The sequence below is a fragment of the Vanellus vanellus genome, assembly GCF_965231255.1.
Source record: "Vanellus vanellus genome assembly, chromosome: 3".
In the NCBI taxonomy this organism is placed as follows: domain Eukaryota; kingdom Metazoa; phylum Chordata; class Aves; order Charadriiformes; family Charadriidae; genus Vanellus; species Vanellus vanellus.
This window is the reverse complement of record NC_138907.1, coordinates 30,457,701-30,477,581: the sequence shown is the minus strand read 5'-3', so window position 1 is coordinate 30,477,581 and position 19,881 is coordinate 30,457,701. Positions and strand designations below refer to the sequence as shown.

General features: G+C 40.9%; 1 long non-coding RNA gene across 1 annotated transcript in view; it reads right to left on the bottom strand.

The window, feature by feature from the left end:
• Positions 1–2,435: 2,435 nt before the first annotated feature.
• Positions 2,436–19,881, bottom strand: part of LOC309670040 — a 53,720-nt gene continuing 36,274 nt past the window's right edge. The window contains exon 4 of the long non-coding RNA XR_014268959.1: positions 2,436–2,475. This is a non-coding gene — a long non-coding RNA (uncharacterized lncRNA). The remainder of the gene's footprint in view (positions 2,476–19,881) is intronic.

Here is a 19,881-nt window from a genome sequence, read left to right as displayed (position 1 = left end):
CCTGAGTAATGTGCTCTAGGCAATCCTGCTTTAGCAGGAGAGTTGGACTAGATGATCTCTAGAGGTCCCTTCCAACTCTGATAATTCTGTGATTCTGTGATTCTGTGATAGATCCTCTCTCTCATAAGAAAAACAGTAATTCCCTAAAATCTTGTGCCACTGGTAACTTCCTCAGCGATTCTGAAAAAAAAACCCAAACTCTTACTTTTGAAATGTGAGAGACAAAGCTGGTTTCAGCAGTAACCCCTTTCCAATGATAGCAAACACTATTCAGGAGAATGGAATCTTGTGGAGCCAGAAGAGGTACATGCTAATGATATTGGGGTGAAACGATGTTGCTCTTATGATTTTGGTTCCTGCCCATCTTTGCATAAAGGGAGGAGCTCCAATGCTTGCAATTTATACTCTCTGCAGTGCAAAACCTCCTTACATTGTCTACTTGACCTGTTATTCTGCAGCTTGGAGTAAAGCAGTCGTTCAGAAGTGTTACAGAAGACAGACATCTGCTCCTCCTTTCCCAGAGTAGTTTTGGGATAGGTGAATGGATGAAAAGGACCTGAAAGTACCCAGCATCTCCTGTTCTCTCCTCCTAATATCAATATTTAGGCAGGGTAACATGCAATCCTATTGCAAGTGACAGAAAATACAAGTAATACCTTTAAAACAGGGATTTAATAAGAGTAAGGCCAGAGCTGCTCTCTCTGCTCTTTGGATTCATTATAGGGGGAGAAGGATTGCTGTCAAGGCATCAAAAGCTTTGTATATTAAGACAAATGCCAATACCTGAAGCTAAGGACCTAAATAAGCATCTCCATTTCAGATTCTTGCCAACCACATGGCTTTGACATTTTGCAAAATAATATTTCACAAAAATGTATTGGTATATGAGCAAACTATGGCTTTAAAATTCCACATTAATCTAAGCGATAACAGGAAAACATAGGAGTACAGTGGTGTAGTACTTAAAATGGTTTACCAGGGTGTTACAAGGATGACTTTGAGATTGTTCCAAAGAGTGTTTCCTCTCAAAACTGTAAACACACAGTTGGGCTGAGGAGTCAAAAGCAGATAAATGAGATATTAGCTACATTGCTCTCTGGCGTGTCAGAAGTTGGTATATCTTGACCGTTGTAGCTCAAAGGGCTCCAAGGATCAAACAGGCCACGAATGCTGATTTTTATGAAATTTATATGATAAGATTATGCAGAAAGAAAGCCTATTTATCTACTTGCAAACTGAATAATTAGATATGGAAATTAGTAGCCATGGGATACATAATGCCATCATTTTGAGAATAACCTCATTGTAAGAGCTGATCTAAACAGAAAACCACAAAGAACAACTGAACAGACCATAACACATTTAACAAAGGAATAAAATGATATTGAAACCACCACATTTCAGGGAAATGAAAACCTGCTCCCAAACTCTGACTGTATTTTTTTAGTCTCATACACTAAATCTCCCAGAAGGGTGATTTTTCTCAGACAGCTCGGACAGATACACTTCCGTATTGCAAGGCCCTCTCCTGTCGCTGCTGCACGGAGCGGAGCTACTGATGGTCTGCTTCATGCTGAGTGTGGGGAGACTTGCCAGGGATACATGATTCCTTCCAAAGAAAGCAAACTTATTAGTTGGTTGCTTGGTTAAGTAGCAAGCTACTATGCCTTTTGGCCCCCTTTTGGTTCCTTCTACAACTGTCCTGTTCTGTGAATTAGATGTTTCGCCAATGAAGTCATGCAAGTAATAAAAAGGGTCATGTGGTGTTTCCTGTACCTGTTCCCTATTTCAGTGTGACACAGACCCTGCAAGCACTCCTGAAGCCTTTCAGCCTGATGTTGGTCGAAAATGGCTTCCAACAGGCTGTGATATAAAATGTCCCCGAATCACACCCTCCTCCCTTTCACAATTCTTGCTCTTTAAATTATTCTCACCTCCGCAAGTGAAAAAAGAGCATGTCCCTGAAAATCCTGTATTAGCAACTGAACCTTTAAGTTTCTAAGAGCTCCTAAAGTGCTGAGTACCCTGGGCACTCAGGGGAAATTTAAGCCTCTCCACATTTTCTGCAGCTAGCACTGGTGAGCACCACGGGCAACTGCGATCTACACCTCACCATACCCACACAGAAGAGGGAGGAATGGAGCTGCCTTCTGCACTGCTTGTGGATCGGGACAGCATTTCTCAGCTTCCTCAGACCCAAATGGCCTTCCCTGTACAAAGAGCCTCCATGGTCAGCCCAGAGTAGGGTTTGTGCAGCCTCTGGGTAACTCACCTGTGCACAAAGAACGGCAAGAACAGGTAGCCCTGGAGCAACGGGGAAAACATCCTGGCAGAGTGAGGAGTATGAGGCATTTCTGGGCTGCTGTTCATGTGCTTGGGTTATCTCACAGCACTCACCAATGCTCTTCTGGACCAAGGCATACAGAATACCGTACCAGGGATGTGACCACAGCTGCCCTAGTCCAAGTTGAAAACCTGTCAAAAATTTAAGAAACACACCGTCTTTTCTCAGTTTTTGCATCAGATTCTGCATGAGCCAAGGACTGAATCTCCAGCCTGAGGGTTTATCTCCATTTTCCGTGGCAGTGATGTTAATCCAAGTCGTTACTCTGATTTACACAGAGCTTTTGAGTTACTCTCTTGTAATGTTAAGTAAAAAGATCCACTGGAAATGCACCAGTAAAAATTACAACAAAGGCCAATTAGGTTCTTTTTTCTCTGCATTATTCACACAAAGAACATTTTAAAAGGTGAATTGCTGACTGAGGCACCACTCCAACTGGGATGAGGATAATTTGGGGTTGGTAACTGTAATAGCTTCTAAGTGAAATTCATTTGCTGCCAGTAGTACAGCTCTAACTGATTTTCATCTGCACTTTTAATAAAGCAATTACAAAACAGCGTAGTCTTCGGTATGTGAGAGTGACCACAGCTGGGACAGAAATTAATAATGTAACAGGGTAAGGTAGCTAGGGTCTGGATAAAGTGCCCTGGAATTAGAAATGCTAATGGCTTGTCTCGCAGATAGTTGGGTTGGTATCACAGTGGGCACACTGGCCTGCCGTGAAGCCCACTCTGCACTTAAGTCCCTCCCGAGCCTGGGAGCCAGCTCTGCCACACCACCAGGTCATCCCAGCACCACTCACACCTGCAGAAATGCCAGAAGTAGGACTGCTGCAGCCATTTCCAAAGGCTGATACTCCTGATGCATCTCACCAAAAAGACTAGGGTTGTGATAAGGAAAATGTTTTCTGCCTGCTTTTGAAAGTATTTGTTGATTCGGGACTAGACCTAAGATTTATGCTGAGACTTCCAGTGTCTCAGAAAGGCCGAAAGATCTGATTACAGTTGAAGTGAACAGAGGAAGATTTCAAAAAGCCTTGCAGATTTCAGGAGTGTTTTGTTGACCAGAAAGAGCTATTTCAGCAGTCCACAATTCTAGGCAAGGTACTAATTTTATAAGGAGGAAGAATAGGTCAAAAGGAAAGCATAAATGAATAAATGAATTGTCATTTAGGAAGTTTGCGCTGTGACTAAACATTTCTGGAGACATCTCTAACTTAACTTCTAATAAACTTAAGTTCTTGGAATACCCTTCCACTGTTTCAAAGAATACACATTCACTTATTCAGAAATACTGGGCAAGCTTCTTAATTTTGCTGTGCTGTAGAGTACTTATTTGTACAGCGTCCCACTTGCCTTACATGAAGTTTGCTACTAAACCCACCGGAGTTTGTGGAGCATTCAAAATACTTGGATGCCAGTGAGACAGACATTAAGAGCGTTTGGTATTAGGTATTTGCTCCATTCTTTCTCCACATATTTCAGTCATATAAATACACATAAAAGAATAAAAGCAACTAGCATTGCTTTCCTTAAGACAAGTAAACCTTCTTTCTAGCAGCTCACAGTCTGGCCCGCAGCTTTGGCTGTCTGCCAAACAAGTTAGTGCTGGTATCATGTAGGCTAATGTAACTCTTGAATCACTTGACTAAATATAGATGCTTGCCTCAGAATTGCCTCCAAACATTTAAATAGACCTCACAAAGATGCTTTTCAGGTTTTGTGGGGTTTTGTTCTTTAAATCAGACACACGCTTTTAATTTGGCTTTTTTTATTCCTTCAGTAAAAATAAGTTATTATTCATAGTTACTCATTCAAAAATATTAATTCTGAAGAATTAAGAGGTGCTTTCTTAGCATGGCATGCGTTCAGCAGCATCGGATGCCTGAGTGCCTAGGTGCAGGAGCAACATGCAGAGCAGCTGCTTTGTTTTCTCCTCTGGCAGCCCCCGGGAGAAGTGTGCACAGGGAAAACTGCGCAACGCAGCATTCTATAACCCAAAACGCAATGGCGGCAATGGTATTGTCTCCTCAGGGCACGTGCCCAGAGATACTCATTGGGAGAGTGACTTCAGACCTAAGGGAAATCAAAGGGACCTGTCTGGGTTACCTCCCCTCTATCCTCCCCTCGCTGAAGGTGTGGGAGGTGTGGGAAGGGGGAAGAGTCCAGTGAAGCAAGTTTGCAGTCCTGCCTCACCACCCCCTTGGACTGACCCCACACTGGTCTTTGAGCTGCCTTTCTGAGTTGTTGGTGGTATGGTTGGGCTATGATGAACTATAACTGTGGGCAGTGTTAAATCAAGCAAGGTAGTTATTATGAGTGGATCCCCAGCAGAAATGCACCAATTCACTTCTGGGGCGCGGTCAGGCCTGGCGACACATCTGACGAGCAGCTGAGAGACTGAAGCTTGGTCGGCACAACCCACTATCTGGTGTGAAACTGTAAGCTCACAGAAAGTCCTACAGACTCTCATGGACCACTGAGGAAAAGACGTGACTCCAGGGCATTCCTGAGCCTTTGGACAGAAACCCCGTTTTCTGATCTAAGCCTCATACCAAAGCCTCGTACCATCACTTTTTCTTTAAGGGATATTAAAACAAAGCTGTCCAACAGAGGATAAGCTCATGGATGTTTCGGAGTTCCTTATACACTGTACACACTGGCATCTGGGTGTCACTGTGTAGAAACTTCCCTGATGCAGAGCTTCACAAACTGAAAGCAAAGGCTGTACGTGGCCTGTTTGAGAAACACCACAGAGAAGAATTGGGTAAGTGACGAGCAGAACAAGACTTAGGAGAATATATATGAACACTTCAGTTGCAAACAGCTAGCTATATCACAACCATGCAAAGACAAACAACCCTGCAGTTTAATTAGTGATAGGGATGTGAGGTCCCTGCTGCTGCACTGAGGCAAAAGATACGTCTATGTGAGAAGCAGAAGCAGAAAGTTTGGAGTGAGCTGGAGACTGTTGACCTCCTCAAACTCCATCCATCACTCAGGGTGGTAACAGCTGACTCCACTCATGTTTTGTGTTCTTACAATGCATGGTTAATATTCACTCACTAACTGTGGCAGCTACGTTTGGTTTATTCTGTATAATTAACGAGTTTATTCCAGAAATACGTACCGTAGCATCCCTTACATTTTTCTCTGAAGCATCTGATATTGGCCAGGGTCAGATCCTAGAATTTTTGGACCAGCTTAGAAATTCTTCCTTGTTTTGTTAAACAAAGTCGTAACATTTTCCTTGCATATGGCAAATAGCCACATTTGAAGCTTAGAAAACAGTATGTTGGCAGCATTTACCCCAAAAGAATCTGAACAAGCTGTAACATATATTTAAACATATACATACAGATGTGTCTGTACATAAATATATATCTATATGTACATAAATATATATATAGGAAGCACTGTCTGAAATACCACCCTTCCTAAGGAAAAGCATAGCAATCGGCTAGAGCTGAATTCACCCCATAGCAGCAGAAGGAAAGGGAATTCTGGCTTGTGTCTACAAAGGCGAACTCCTACAAAATCAGAGTTCACCTTGGTAGCATTCATGCACAGCATCTCTCTTGCGTCAGGCCTCAGCTGATAGTGTGCGGCACTTCAGAGAGCAGCACTCCTAAGCGAGTGCGTTAAAGTTGAGAAAGATTGAATTTGCACCAAAAGGCTGAAGTCTTCATTCATGGCCAGAAGCCACAGAAAGCTTACAATGAAAGGTGCACAATGGAAGGTGTAGCAAGGAGTTAGTGAGTAGAAAAGGACAAAACTAGGCTCAGAGGTGTCCAAAAAGGACAAATTTAGGTTCAGAGATGTCCAAGAAACTGATCTCTCAAATCTGCTGGTGTCCATCAGTGTAGCGCCTGGGCTTTCTGGGTAGTGAGAAAGTCTCGGTGACATGGTATATTTGGCGAAAAAGAGATGAAATGCATTACTCAGGATAAAGTACTAGGTTTGTCAGTGAGCAGAGGCTTTATGCACGTTGCTTGAAAAAAACCAAAACTTCAAAGACAATCACAGTCACTGGCTTTCTCCGTTTAACTCTATTAACTCTTTAATTATATAATTCATTAATCTTCCTCCTTTCAGGAAGAGAAGGTATTTAGCTAGAGATGAATGTGAACTTGGACCTCATTTTGAACACACACATTTTACTGAAAAGTGTTAATTTCAATTTGGATCTGAATTTTATTTCTGATCACCTTTAGCATTTAAAAATACTTTGACAGCTGGAAGAAAGACCTGTACGACTGGCAATGTTTACATGTGGATCTGAATTTAAAACCATAGTTGACATGAACCCATAGTCTATGCTTACACTATACAATTATACTTTCAGGTATACAGACTTTCATTTCTCCATGTAGTTGGTGGCCCAGACTACAATATAGTGTTTTCCACTGGTTAATAGTAATTTCACCAGCAAAGTCACTCTAACATGACATTCTGTCTCAGATTGAATTTGATTACCTAAAGCTTTATTGCCAAAGCAAAACAAATCACTCTAATTAATAATGAAAGCAGAACCCTAGCTGAAGCATGGTCATTTTTTGTTCTTTCAATATAGCCTATCTCTTTCAGTACCATAAATATCCTTATAGCATGGCTTGACATCATCTGTACCAGCTGAAGTCACTATTAAAATTATCCCTTATTCAGGCAGTTTCCGGGGGCATCCAATTGTAACTTTGATACACTTCATTTTCATGCCATGGAGCGGGACAAAAGAGTCCAAAGGAAGACCTAGAAGTCCTTCCAGAGGTGAGAAGGATTCCTGCTGAGCAGGAACTGGAGAGACAACCATAGGGTGTTGTTTGATGACCTTTCACAAAGTCAACAGGATAAGGCATAGCATGGCATTGCTGATGATCGGAGACGGGTGTATTCAGCTAATTAAGCTATGTTGCTGGCTGCAGCCCAAAATTATGAGGGCATAAAGTTGGAATTCCTACAAAGCAAGGTGGAAATGAGGCAAAAAATCCTTTATGATATACCTACCCATCAAGAACAATTGCAATTAACTAAAGATGAAAGCAAGGGACTAAAAATATTTTAAATTTGAGTTAATTTACTCACAGTATTTTTTCTGTTGAACTTCATTCTCCACTACCCATAAGCTGAGAAGTGATGTTCTCTCTATAGATCTCTGTTTGTACCAGTTTCCAGGTAGCGGCTCAGCATGTGAGCTATTATTCCCCTCTGCACTGCCATTTGCTGTCCTTTCCTTGAAGACTAGTCAAAACATCTGCCCTAAGAGTTTGAATGACCCAACTTTGGAAGATATCGCTGTGTATACAGCATCAAGTATGCACATACCCTTTACAGAGCACATTGAGAATGAACAACTCACTATCTCGCTTGCAGAATGCGATGCATAGGCCGGTTATTGTTGGTGAAGAGATCTCACAATTTTTCTTTTCAATGGTAGAGTGTTTTAAGGGAAGATTGAAAGAGATGAATGGTGCTTATAATCTGCAAAGTAGTGGCCTGTTCTAAGTAGAGGTGTGATATCAAAAGAAGTGCAAGTCACAAGTGGGAGAAGACGACAAAAGAAGTAGGCAGCAGAAAATGCATGGAACAGATCAGGGTTGACTCATACAGCTCAAGCCTGCTTATTTCTTTGGAGGACTACACAGAAATCTGTTTGCCTCATGGACAATTTACTGCTGCACACAGCCTTGCTTTCTGGTTTTCTGCCATTCTCTAGGTATAGAACTCCTTCCTCATACACAGGCCCTATAAACAAGCAGGGAATGTGCGAGGAAGAAGGGTATTAAGAGATTTCTGTGACTTCCCTGATCTGCTGGAAATTGGAATTATCATAGAATGTTTCCAAGGATGGGGCATCTACCACCTCGCTGGCAACTCATTCCAGTGTTTCACCAGCCTCATTATAAAAAAATTTCTTCTATCTAGCCTAAATCTATCCTCTTTTAATGTAAAACCATTACCCCTTGTCCTATCGCAACAGGCCCTGCTTAAAAGTTTGTCCCCATCTTTCTTATAAGCCCCTTTTAAGTACTGAAAGGCCACAATAAGGTTTCCTTGGAGCCTTCTCTTCTCCAGGCTGAACAACCCCAACTCTCTCAGCCTGTCCTCATAGCAAAGGTACTCTAGCCTTCTAATTATTTTTGTGGCCCTCCTCTGGACCCGCTTCAACAGGTCCAGGTCTTTCCTGCGCTGAGGGCTCCAGAGCTGGACAAAGTACTCCAGGTGAGGTCTCACCAGAGCAGAGGGGCAGAATCACCTCCCTCGACCTGCTGGCCACGCTTCTTCTGATGCAGCCCAGGATACAGTTGGCCTTCTGGGCCGCAAGCGCACATTGTCAGCTTATGTCCAGCCTTTCATCCACCAGGACCCCCAAGTCCTTTTTGGAAGGGTTGCTCTCAATCCCTTCATCCCCTAGCCTGTATTGATAGTGGGGGTTGCCCCGATCCAGGTGCAGGGCCCTGCACTTGGCCTTGTTGAACCTCATGAGGTTCACGTGGGCCCACTTCTCAAGCTTGTACAGGTCCTTCCGGATGGCATCCCATGCCTCAGGCACGTCAGCCACACCAAACACTCCATCCTTGTGCTTCTCCGTCCTTCAACCATATCAATGTCAGTATTCTCCTCACCTTTACTATATCTCCTTGCAACTGAGAATGAAATCCCTAGAACACTCAGTACTGGCAGGATCCATGTACCAGGAGCAGGGAAACGATAATCCTCTGCATTTTATGGCCTTTCAGGGACAACTCCTCATCAACCACATGCTGGGAAACCAGACAATTCAGATGCCTTTAAAATATCACATGGAGAGAGTGTGGGTAGAGTTCAGGGCTTAGGTAGCCAAAACCAAAAAGAGCTTTCAGGAGAGTGCTCAGACTAAACTTTTTACAGCCTGGAAACTTTGACATCTGCAGAATGCAATGCTTAGTTATTCAGCCTCTGTTTACATCTCCTTCAGATCTAGCCATCTGCTACACTTCAGCTGTTGTGTTTTGATGCCAACCTTCCTGTAAGCAGGCTTGCATTGATTAGATTCCATCTCGCAGCGTAGCTGCTTCTCTGTGAAAGCTTAGCTTAGTGGTTCCTTTCTTACTTCTGCTTGGACATGTGAATATCGCTTTCTCATCAGAATCAAACAGACATATCATACATCTATTAGTTGCCCACATCCATTCCTGTAAGTCCATTCATTCACCGGAAATTCTTCCTATGTTACTTCATGTTGCACTGCTGCAGAGTATGAAAGTAGAGGCATTCCATACATACATGGATATGACAGATTTAGCAATTAGAAATTCACTTTCTTGCACCTTTTGCTGGCATCTATTATATGCTAAGCAAAAGGCACTGTTCAGTATATTAAGAGTGGGTCATTTTTAGAGGCTATACTCATGGGCCTGAGTTGGCTGAGATGCGAAGATCTACTCAGACTTTATTATTTTCTCTGCTTTTCTACATCTTCTTGTCCTTAAATCTGGGAATAATTTTAGATAATATTTACCAAATGCATGGATAATAGAAGAATGATTCTCTAAGCTATTAAATCGTAGCCATGCAATGAAGTCTAAGGAGTGGGAAGAGGAAGGGTAGAAAACCTAGAAAAAAAGCAGACAGGTATAATACATATAGATCAGTGGGACTGAAAATTTTGTTGTTTTTTCTAAGTTAGTAATGATGCCTTCAGCTGAGGTTCTGCATGTCATCTTGCACATCTTGAAATTGTTATTCGCTCATACAGTCGGAAACATTCTGCAATTGTTTCCCTAGTTTGCCAGAGTAAAAGGAACAGCAGGTATTGGAAGACTGGAAGTGTGTCTAGCATCTTCATGTTTCATCTGCCTTCCTCCCTTACTCTTCATCCCTTGTTTCATACCTTTTCAGACCATTACACATTGTAGGAGGGGCTGTGCCTTCTAAGGCCAGCATTGAGAACATCGTGAGCACACCAATAGCATAAGCAATCAATAACAATTCTACCACGGAGCAGCTAATCAGCAAAGTAGTTCCTGCACTTCGTCCATAGGCTATGTAGGGTCTTAAATCTGAAAACATTTCCGTGAAGTTGTCTTACATAAATCAGTCAGAAGGTCCATAGTTGTGAAGTGCAGCACATGCATATGTACCTTCAGGATTAAGGCCCAGTGAGCAACAGGGTACTGTTTATTTTAAGCCGGCTCATTGCATTCAGAGAGTAGCAAGACATCGTGATTTTACTTTGCTTTGTTTTTGTCATCACAGCAGCTTCCAACAGTTCATGAGTGAACTGCTGACGCTGTTGGACAAACTGCAAGCCTTTATTGACTTCAGCTAGACCTTTTAATCACAGTATTTCTTACTGCTATTGCTCAGAAATACTGAATTTTTCCACACAAGGGAGAAGACAAAAGGATTTCTTCAAGTAACTTCTTTTACCAAAAAAGCCTGGGAATGACAATGTGTATTTTTAACATCATGATTAGAGTCTGGGCTTTTGTTATGAAACAAACGCAGCTCAATATGCACTTCTCCCCCCATCCTCCAAAAGCTGGTTAGATGTACCAATCAATCTCTCTGTTGAGCATGTAATGAACAGTACCCACCTGTTCGCAAGTACTTCATCAGATTCTGAAAATACAATTTTCCATTACATGGAGAGAGAACTACAATATTAATTTTGGGATTTGAGGTATTTGAATTTGAGTAATTCTTAGGGAGTACAGCACTTAACCCAGCATCCTGGGTAGCAGTCCCTTGCCATGGATTCCCTCAGGTGTCAATGTTCAAGGTTCAAGATCGGGTTCAAGGCGCAGGTCCCACATACCGGCTTTGTAGTACCTCCTTCAACTGTTTGGTCAGAGTGCATGTTAAATTATTTGTTTTTAGGATGATGCCATTTGCAAAAGCATCCAGGGTTGTCAAAGGACCCTTTATTTAAGTCAGCCATTTCAGCTCATGGTATGCTAGGCAAAATTGGCTCCTGTTCACCTGTAGTGAACAGTTTTGGCCATCTCTTGTTGCAACATCACATACAGTTGTGAAGCTCCTTTCACAGTAATTTGAGATCTCCATAACTGCCGCTGTGGGAAGGTAGAATTTTTGAGGGAGAGGTGACGTACCTTAGCAAACCAACTGACAGAATTGCAAGAAAAAAGCAGACCAGCTTTTGGTCCCACAGGGCCTGATCCCAGAAGGTTCATACGGATGGAACAAATTTTGTGCTAGGCATAGACTGAGCTGTGTCAGTGCCACATAATGGGGACATTTCGTACAAGTCTATTCATTTCTTGTAGACTGCTACAACTTCAAAAAAAAAAATCTAATCAGCTTTCTTAAGCGTAAAAATCTAGGATTTCAACTACCCTTAAAACATGGAGAAGACATTTAAAAGTTACAAAATGATAGATATTTTGAACAGAGTCTGTGCTTATGATGCTACCCATCTTTCACAGTGTAAAAACTTTTTCCTAGTTCTGTGTTCTTCAGTTCGTTTCACTTTATTCACAGACAAGGTTTTTGCTTACTCAAGGCATAGCATATTGTTATCATAGCATAGCAAGCTTCCTTAGCCCTGCGATGAGGATAACTTCATTTAATCTCCTACAACACTTGAATGAGTGTAACCAGATTCTTTCCAGTGGTTTATTAGGTGATTGTTAATGCAAATGATATTATCTCAGTTTCTTCCTACAGTTCGTTGACATTCTCGGTTTCTTCCTACAGCTCATTGATGTAGATCAGCAAGGTTTTCCTCAATGTCTTATGCCAAACTATGTAGAAATTCTCCATAGAATTCTCTACAGAAAAATATCTATATTTACAGCATTATCAAGAGAGCTGCCCTCTCAGAGAGCAGGATTTTGAGGACAACTGTGGAAAGTCAGAAAAGGAAACACGAATAAAGGCATTTGTTTTCTAAGGACTGCCTCTACTGATCATAGTCCAGGTTTTCATTGCAACGAAGCTCCCTGTCTGGAAGGCTGTGTGTGTGCAAAGGTCAGGACAGCACGGGGGAAGTTTGGGGTGTATTTCTTGCAAAGCTTGAGATGAGAGAAGTAATGACATCACTCCAGACTTTCACCTCTAGATGCTGCATGACCTCTGATTTCTACACAGTGTTTCAGGAGGCTCTAGTAGGATGGTGGCAAGGTACGAGTTTTCCTGCTTAAGAGTGGAGGTAGGCAGCTGCGTGCAGGGGCTCCCTCTATGCACAGATTCTGGAAAAATAAATTCTTCCCATTCTCCCCCTTACTTTGTATCATCCTTTTCAACTCGCATGTTAAGGGACAGATCCAGAGTCTCAGCCAACAGGAAAAGAGGCCTGTAAATGTGATGTACACAGATCTGTGTAGCAGACTTCAGAGGGGTTCGTGGTTTCTAAGGCAAATCGAAAAGTATAATCCTGGCTATTATTTACCAAGTGTTCCCTGACTACGAGACTATTGGCAGAGCCTGCACAAAAATATTGCCTTTAAATGTCTGTGACTAGACATAAAGAAGGCGTTTTGCCAAAATGAAAATGAAAATCATTGGCCAAATTAGCATCGTGTGATCTTAGCTTTAAAATGACCCTGATGCTGTATAAACAAGATTACATAAGGGTTCAGAGGTATGTGAAGCAGTTCAGTAGTGCCATCTTGAGGGAAGCTCCTAGATGTTATGTACAATTCCAGATTTTAGTTCATCAGCATTTGCCTGTGTTTCATTAGTTGGAAATAAGTCAATGAACTACCCCAAAAGAACAAGGTACAGTAGATTCAGAAGTGCATTAAAACATGCCCTTATTAGCAGAAGAGAAGTCAAAGCCAGCACTAATGCATTTCTATTGCTGCAGAAAATTATAGTCTGGGAAATAGAATTGTAATGTTTTGCACTTTTAGCTGTTTATCGCAAAGCCACTTAGTAATACGAATTAAGCCCTGCAAAACATTAACACTAATTTAGACCATAAATACCTTTGTGTCAGAAGGGAGCCAGTGGAGGTAAAGAGCTGATGCCAGATTCTCACAGAATCCTGTTTATTTTCTGTAATCTTTATTTTCATCTGGGATGCAAAACAGGATCTGTTTATCCTAGTCTGATTTTCAGTAGAATTATAACCATACATTGGAAATCAGATTGATTAATTTATGAAGTGGCAAATGGTCAGAATTATAAAAGAGGATGCTTACAATTACGATCTGCTTTGTTTTCCATCCATTCCTATCTTCCCCATCACATTGGTCTGGAAGTGCCATGCACCATCTGGTAGGCTAAGATCAGTAGATGTCAAAAGTGGTTTTCATTTTTCAGATCTGTCAGCTGGTGACAAGTAGGGCAGTTTAGAGATCATGCAGCTTTTTTTTTTTTTTTTCACTTGGGAGGGCTCTTTCCTTATTCATAAACATTTCTGCATTTCCTGACCAGAGGCAGAAATGGCAGCAAGGGATGGTTCATATATGGAGTTTCTTTCCCCCCCTCCTGTTTCCTTCTTTTAGTGAGAACAGATTTACAGCTCTTAAACCACCACAAAAATAGTGCGCCATCTTTAATAGCTTAGATGTTGACGACTTGTTACTTGACATGCACAATCACCAGAACTGACGTATGATTTATTGATTATCTATGAAAGGACAGACAGCTGCGAACTTGGATGCTTCTGTAAATATCAACATCACCCTAGTGCGAATGCATGCAGTGTGTGATCTTACAGCTGTGCACAATTCTTCTGGGCCCTGCAGGTGGAACTAATCATACAAATTCAAGTCACCTCTTCACAAGATCCAAGCATGTTCGTTTATTGCTGAGTTTACCAGGACCAAGGGTATTTTGTGCCTTTAGGAAGGTCCAACAAGTCCCAAGACTGTCTTTAGAAGAAGACACCTTTTGTTTCAAGGAAAAATTAAAGGGAGAAGTGAACACCCCCTTGAATTTAAGTCCAGACAGCCTCAGAGCAATTGCAGACTGATATCCTGATATACTAGCGTGATATTAATTTCACAAAAATGGCTCTTTGAATAAAGAATAAAAGTTGTGGCAAGGTAAATGCCATTGTACTGTAGTGATAAGACACCTCGCTGTGACTTTTTTGGTATCTTGTCATTCTTCAGAGCTGGCAAAGTAGTCAGTCCCTGTATGATACTGTATGCAATGCTGTTTCACCCACATTCTGATGTTAAGTAAATAGTTAATCAGTAATAGTTAATAACAAAGACTTAGAAAATAAGTGTTCCTAAGTCTCCTTGAATCAATTCCTGAAAAAGTGCTGAAGAACAATACTTTTTCATGTACACTTTTGAAGTATAATTTGCTTGAAAGATATGCAGAAAATGCATATTTCTGATTAAACAGGAACTATATATTGACTGTGCCCAGGGTATCAGTAGATGCCTTCCTTTTTTTTTGCCTCTTCCTCCTGTCTTACATCTTTTTCATTCTGCACCCTGAGTCAGATTCTCTGGAATAAAATGTCATCAGTGGCCTCTGAACTATATCCATTCATGAAGGTGAGGGTCTGCCTTCTGTCTTCTTTGTGTTTTATACCTTATTGTTAATCATTCCAGTGTTTGAAGTTAAATTTTCAAATCAATATTGCTATAACAGTGTGAAACTGAAACTTAAGTGAAAGAAATAAAAATGCTAGTGCTTATTAGATGTATTTTTCATTGAGAGACATTTTCCCCATTTTCTGAAATTATTAATAAATCTAATTTTCTTTATTCATTGTTTCTCTGGGAAACTGTCAGGAAAGATGAAAGGACTGTGAATGTGAAAAATATCTAGGACTATATTTCCAAGTCCTCAGTATGTGATGGTCGCATATATGTATTAAATCATTATGAATTTAAAAAGTAATAACATTTTTGCTAGGATTGAGATAATGCTTTACTTTTTTCTCTGTCCAACTAAAAATTATTTCCAGCATATACTTCTCCATGAATACAGCATGTGGATAAACTATTATCAAAATTACGATCTAGTGTTACTCTTTCACACGGTCCTCACTATAATTAAAAACTCTACATAATCCTGCGCTGGGAAGAAGGTTTGAGTGCATATACCCCCACATACACATAGAAGGAGGAAATCTATGGGAAGGCTTTGTATGTCTGTACCTGTTTTTTGCCTCCCTATGCACACACACTTGTGGAAGGAGGCAATATATGAGAAAGCTCTGTATTTATGCACTTGTTTGTAGCCTCCCTATTTCTTTCAGAAGACTGAAAATACTGTTGAGAAGATCTTTTGTGCTGCACTGAACTGCTGGCCTATCCCTTGGAAGAAGGAAATTTATTGATGTGGAGGGTATGGCAAATTAATATGGTTTATTATGCATATTTGGGAAATGAGTTCATGGATTACAGCAGGATTTCTGTAGAGTGGAGTTGGCCTTCTGTCCTTCTGTGCCCAGGGGCGTAAGGCTCTTGGTTACCTCTGGAAACAGACACAATGATTTGCCATTAAGGTAGAAACTGCCTCTGTTATTGTTTATACTTGTCTTCTTTTGCTTGTATGAGCAAAGCAAAAAGACCTAAAATCCAGGTGTGAATAGTAGCTGTATGTATTTATTCTATTTCTTTTTTAAACTTACTCTCCTCTCCTTAATCAGGTCCAGTTCTACAGCCCAGATCCTAGCAAAGTCTGATGCTAGATCTTTGGTGGCCAAGAAAGTATTATCACAGAGAAGGGGCCACTCATCTCCAGTGGAGCTGTGGAAAATACTTGCAGTGAAACCTCCCAAAAGCTTTTACTGTTTGTCATTTTCCTGCTTGTTGTTTTCCTTTTCCTGCTTGTGGTTTTGCACACCTATGTAGATGTGTCTGCATCTGAATGAATCCAATCTGCATGCAAAAATGGCTTGTGTCTTGAAAATACGGGAAAATTTACATTTTCAATCCATATTTTCCATAGAAATTACCAAAAAATACGAAAGCTTGGGCTGTGGAGATGACATTAAATGCAACAGAAATAATTTTAAGAAAAATGAACAGAACAAAGAAGGGCCTTTTCTTCAGTTAATTGTCTTTATGGGGGTCCCTTGCTGCATTTCCCATTATATGCTATCCAAATAGACTGCTACGAAATTTATATCAAAGAAGTATTTGTACCATCTAGGTTTCCTTTAGAATTTTCTCTCTATTCTATTTCCAGATAACTGGTTTGTGACTTGGCAGTTTCATTTAACTGCAGTGCTTAACCTCGCCAGCCAAGCTAGCAGGTCAAATGATTTTTCTGCAGCATAAAACACAAAGTCCTGGTTGTTGGGTGTTCTCTTTATGCTTCTCTTGCCATTTATTTCAATTTTAAATGTCTACTGTCAAAGGAATTGGGTGAAGGATGAAACGGCCAATGTGTTTCCTTGACCTGCAGTCCTCCATCACTGCCTGAAAACTGAGAATCATCTGCGTCACAATATTAATTGTTCCTACTAGAGCACTGTTTCCCAAAAGCAAATTCTGTCACAGGTTTACTGTTTCAAGCAGTGGTAGGTGTGTTATTGCATCATTAAAATATCTGAATGAAAATTAATCTTGCACTGATTTTATTCCTGAGAAAATCATACTGTAGTAGTGCATTAATTTAGAAAAAACATTTCTCAATGGATTTGACCTACTGAATGTGTGGTTTGTGTTCCCCTTCTACAGAATTCCTGTGAAACTTCAGGAATGGCCCATGAGACCCCTTCGTATCATCTCTCCTCAGCCTGCCATAGATGATTTTTAGACTCAAAAGCACAACAAATGCTAAGATCCTAATGCATGTAAGACAAAAGAGTATGTATGCTGGAAAAAGTAGCATGCACACATACTACTTTTTTTTCCAAAATGAGCTACAGACCAGCTATCCTCTTGCTAGACCATCCATCATCTCAAACGGTCCTCCTGCAGGAGGTTTCTGTAACAGGTTTCTGTACAGGTAGATACCATGAGATGTCTTCAGGTTTACTTCAGCCAATCTCCTAAAACACTTTTGGGAACACAGAAACATACCAGCTAGATGTCACTCATAATTTGGAAAAGGAAAAAAAAAAACAAACCTTCTTTCAATTTTTACTTTAACTTCTAGGACTTACTTTCCCCCAATAGAAAAAATACAGGTTGCCGTTTCATCTTATTCATATGTTTATGCTACAGTCAGAAATTCATATATGTGGTGGTGATATCTAGTCTGTTGGTATTTAAGTACGACATTCTCTTGCAGCCAAGAAGCTATCTCCCCTAAAAAGGATCCTACTCCTATGCCAGTACTGTGCTTTGTAGCCATTCAGAAAAGTTGCTGAACAATGTGAGAAGAGAGAGAGAAAGCACAGGGACAAGAAAATACTTAGAGCATATTTTAGAAGTACAATATGATAAATATGCCATTTTTCCTAGTGAAATATGCAGATTTTGAATAACCCAGAAAACTTCCTAGGACTTTGTTTATATCTGACTAAATCTGCATAAAATAAAATTCAAGATTTCCTTTACCAAATGGCAAGATACAATCAGGCACCATGATTCACTGCAGGGAACAGCCTACAAGGCTGTACATAATTCTGAACAACAAAATTACACACATGTTTAAATGAAGACTTAATTAGACATAATGTTTTAACTGTCTCCATGAAATACTGTATTTGATTTGCGATTGCATTTTAACATCAGTTATTTCTGACTCTACATACATTAAAGCCTTATTCATTCATGACTGGTTGCAAACAATAATCTGATAAATATCAGCTTTAACCCCTTGCATGACAGCCTAAGAAAATAAGACCCTGATCTTGACTAAGGTCTTAGTAGGCTATAATAAGACAAAATGATACAAGTTTCTCCTATAATTTTTGTCAGAGGTCATCAATCTGTATTCAACAAAACCATTATTGATATTTGATGCCGATGAGTTCCTAGTTCACTGGCTAAAAAAAATTATATGACACATTAGGTGTATTCTTTTTCTTATGTGAGACCCATAATTAATAGGGCCAAATCAATCTCCACAGATAATTAATTCTCATATAATTCTACAGGGTGACTGACATTTCATGTAAATACTTCTTTGGATAGGAGGATGCAAAGAAAAAGGGTTTAACTGACGAACACAGTGGATTTTGCATCTAGCTAAAGCTCCACATCAGTGTGCCGTTGCAGAGCTGCATCAGCATGCATTCCCCTATTGCGTCCTCCCCCAGTCCCTTTGCAAGTGGCTGGAGAAACAGCCTGTAATTTGAAAGAGGAAAGGGATTAAAAACGCTTAAAGAATCAGAATGACCAAAAGCCAAGATTATTGCAGTTTTGAAACCATATCACAAAGTGTAATAATGTGTGTGTAACCCTCCTGCGGCGATAGCATCCCAACGCAGTCTGTTGGTGTTTTTAAGCAAGATGACTGAGCCAACCCAATACACCACTGCTACCAAAATGTGCAATCCCATTTCCTCTTCCTCTTCTCTGGAGGAAGGTCTGGTATGCATCAGACTCTTCACTGAGGTGACTTTGTTCACCAAAGCTGTAAAAAGTAACAAAACACACCTAAAATGCTGCATTGATCTCTTAAAACAGCCCACTGCAGGAGCAAAGGAGCACCTGAGTTTGCCACAGACATGGTGGGTGTGAGGAGAAGGGGACAAGGGGCTCACCTCCTGCCAGACCACCTCCTCCAAACCCGCCCACCAGAGCCTAATACCCAGGGAACACCCTCACAACCACCTTTCCCAGCCAAGGAGAAGAAAATGGGGTAGAGAGGACACAAAGCACTCACATGCTTTCTTGTCCCATCTATCTCCAGAAGCAGATGGCAGCACTTTGTTTGCACACTCTCGTTGAACAGGCAGCTGTGCGATTAGGTGGCTGCTTTTTCCGCAGAGCAGCTTCAAGCTGAAGTCCTAAAAACTGCAGGGGCATCCCCTGCAAGGCAGTTTGTATGGGCTACTCTTGCAGCAGAAGAGAGAGATGCTCTGCCTTATCTCCTAGTCATCTGGGGACAGACACCTCCTAGGTGCAAATTGCTTTTACTACAGGACCTGCAATGAAATCACAGCACATGAATGCTGAGGATCCGAATCCATTTTAGCCAGTTCTCCTGAAGAAGCAATGCTGGTGAGACCATGCAGTATGTGTGCCTGCACGTCTATCTGTAATTCTTATCACTTTTTTTTAACCACTCTCAACGACATTTAGGCAAGGGACAGAGGTCTCATGTTAAGTTCCCACAACCTCTGGCTAGCAAGAAAAGACAGTGTGGCTATTAACCAAAGGAAGGCCTGAAGAGTGAACTAACGGTTGTTAGGCATGGCTGAGGCCACGCAAAAGCTGAACCTCAAAATACAAATGCAAAAACAAGGGTTCATTGGGTCTACTGAACCCATAGAATCAGCATCAATATAAGTCCTCGCAGAGGCTGACTACATAAAGCTGACTGCAATATAAGTCAACTTTTCAGCTCTACAGACCAAGAGGTTTAGTTCCCTGCTTACAGGAAGATAGGCAAACAAAGTAATAAATTATAATATTGTTCACCTTTGCAGACAGGTTCCTTCTTTTCCTATAAGATATATGAGTAAAATACCTCACAGATAACATACGAAAGATTTATCTCAATGGT